The sequence below is a fragment of the Octodon degus genome, unplaced genomic scaffold (genome assembly GCF_000260255.1).
Source record: "Octodon degus isolate 3935 unplaced genomic scaffold, OctDeg1.0 scaffold00196, whole genome shotgun sequence".
NCBI classification, from domain to species: domain Eukaryota; kingdom Metazoa; phylum Chordata; class Mammalia; order Rodentia; family Octodontidae; genus Octodon; species Octodon degus.
In genome coordinates, this window is record NW_004524772.1 from 3,331,540 (window position 1) to 3,334,599 (window position 3,060).

The 3,060-nt window shown below is 38.8% G+C and overlaps 1 protein-coding gene and 1 pseudogene across 2 annotated transcripts in view; both read left to right on the forward strand.

Moving 5' to 3' along the window:
- Prss12 (serine protease 12) overlaps positions 1-3,060 on the forward strand; it is an 81,369-nt gene that overhangs the window by 32,428 nt on the left and 45,881 nt on the right. The window lies entirely within an intron of this gene.
- On the forward strand, positions 1,448-1,885 carry LOC105743965 (annotated as a pseudogene).

Here is a 3,060-nt window from a genome sequence, read left to right on the forward strand (position 1 = left end):
CTATTGACGCTATTAATTCATACATTTGTGCTGAGCTGCTGTCCTCTACACTTGTTCTGGGTGGGCATTGGGTTTTCTCCATATGTTTCTGCATTTGATTCTTTACTGCAGATGTTATTAATTCAGGGATTTCTTTTTGCATTTCCAATCTGAGTTCCTCTATACCTTTCTGCAGCTGTTTCTTTATTTCAGAAGCTGTTGATTCCTTGATTTCAGCTGTGTGATTCCCAGTTTGTTCTGTGTTAGTTTCCTCTGCACTTGTTTTGGGTAGGCTTGGGGTCTGAAATTGCATTTTGCTCCTTCTCATTGTCATTTTGTGTAGCACTGTCTTCAGTCCTTTGTTGTAGATCTTTGTTACAGTTATAACCTTAGCACCTACTGAAGTTCAGGTGTAGATCTACAAAGTTTGGATTTATCCAGTTGTGCCTGGCTTGTGTCTGGCTGCTCTGCTCAGCTCTTTCCTGCTGCTACCCTTGGGGCTGAACCTGTTGTGCCCCTCTTGCAACATGTTCTGCTCTTGGACTAGCTTTGTGGTTCTGTTCCCTACACTCTCTGCAGGGCTTGCAGCTGCAGGGTTTCACCCCAGGCCTGTATGCCAGGCCTGAGCTGAGTCTGGAGGGGACAAGGTGGAGTAGGGGGGAGAGGCACCTCTCCCACACACTCACTTGGCCTGGGCTAAGACTGGATCTGGGGGTTCCAGGAATGCCACAGAAATTACTACTGGGTGAGTGGAGTGGGGGCGGTGCTGTGGAGTGGTAGGGGGAGTTCCAAGGGGGAGAAAAGGGTCTTACCCATGCTCACCTGGGCTGGGGGAAATATTTTCTTTTGGGATAAAATATCTCTTATTCTACTATCAGTACCACTTGAATTTCTTCAGAGCATGTAGCCAATAATTGCAAGATCATTTGCCTTAAAGAAATAATTTCCTAAAACCATTTATGCTTTTTTTGCATGAAAAATTTATTTAGTCAGGCACAGCAGTGCACACATATAATCTCAGGGATCATAAATTTTAGCCCATACTTGGCAATTTAGCAACACCCTATCTCAAAACAAAAAATAAAAGAAGGCTGGAGATACTGCTGAGTACAAAGGATCTGGGTTTAATTCCTAGAAATGGATAGTATTTAACTGACTGCCTTCAGTTTTTAAATATTTTATGTACATTAAAATAAAATTGATTTTTCATGTCTGGACTGCCATGAGTCTTTAGTTAAGTGATGCAGATTTTAGGTTAATGATCTTCTGAGCCATCATCTAATAATCTTCAATAAAAATGCATACATTTGTCCTATGTCTTATAGGCTATGAATTACCTTCATAAATATTGCTTTTAGAGTGTTGTGCTGTGAGGTTGGTAGATGGGATTGTAAACGCGAGAGCAAGAGAGGTTTTTGCAGCCCGGATGCTGCTGCTGTGCAGAGACCCAGGGGAAGCCACCATCGCCATGTCTGATCAGGAGGCAAAAACCTTCAACTGAGGACTTGGCGGATAAGAAGGAAGGCGAATACATTAAACTCAAGTCATTGGACAGGATAGCAGTGAGACTCATTTCAAAGTGAAAATGAGAACACATCTCAAGAAACTCAAAGAATCATACTGTCAAAAACAGGGCATTCCAATGAATTCACTCAGGTTTCTCTTTGAAGGTCAGAGAATTGCTGATAATCATACTCCAAAAGAATTGGGAATGGAGGAAGAAGATGTGATTGAAGTTTATCAGGAACAAACGGGGGGTCATTCAAAGGTTTAGATATTCTTTTTATTCTTTTTCTTTTCCCTCAATCCTTTTTTATTTTTTTAAAAATAGTTCTTTTGTAATGTGGTGTTCAAAATGAAAATGAAAACTGGCATCCCATCTCTTTAAAACATTCAGTAATTTGAATTCTAGTGCTCATTATTCATGGTTTTCATCGTGCTGATTTTTTGGTGATCAAACCTCAGTTTTCCTCACATTGTCTTCTGCTTTTTAAAAATTACCTGTGTGCACAGAGAGGCCGCAGATTTCAGGACTGTGCATTTTCAGGCTTGTCATCATAAAGTCGTGTCATGCAATTGTTCTTGGTGGCCCTGAAGTTCATGGCTTTTCAGCTGGCCCTGAAGTTTGAGCTTGTGATTGTTTCACTCCTGGACTATAAATTTCAGTGGGAGGTGGATTTTTTTCAGAGATCCAAACTGTGGAAAAATGACCTTTCCTTAACTTGAAGCTTAAAATCTGAGGGTCTGGACCAAAAAGAAGAGGAAGATGAGCTTTCGTGTCCAGATGACAGACATGGTGAGAGATTGATCAACTCCAAGGGTAGCTTCACTGAAGAGAAAACAGTTTTAAGATTTTAAAAAATCTCATCAGAAGATCCCAGAAAAGTTAATTTTCATTCAAAATTAATAAAGTTATTCACACAGATGTATGTATAACAGAACACTGCTCCTTTTGATTTTGTTTGTGCTTTTTGGTCTGGGATATGGGGTTCAAATGGACATGTGTGTACCAGCTTCATTAAAATAAACAATGTTTGTAAAAACTGAAAAAAATAAAAATAAACGTTGTTTTTAGATTATGTTCAAATAAGTAAAACAAGCTTACAACATTAGGACCAAAAAAATGTTAAGATTTTGGTTGAACCTTGCTGCTCTTTAATTGCTGGGAGGAAAACCCCATATCATAGTTCCAGGATGGGGAAGGGAACCCACATTTATTTAGCTATTCCTTTGCATTAGTTTGACTCTTATAGCTCTTTTCATCATTTATCATGCTATTCTGTCACAACTGCTCTAATTTATTATTATTTATTGTTAATATCTTACTATGGCTAATTTATAAAGTCTCTTTTATCATAGGTATGTATACACAGAAAAGAAAATACGTTATGTGTGACTTTAGTAATATCTACCATTTTGGGCATCTGCTGGAAGTATTGGTATGTGTTTTTGATAAGAAAGGTACTGCTATATATGAAGATAGATCTTTCCTATTGGAAATTGGATGCCTCTTCTGAAGGCTTCTAGACATGATTTTAAATAGCTGAAACTGGGCCTGGGAAGATAGCTCAGTAGAATAAG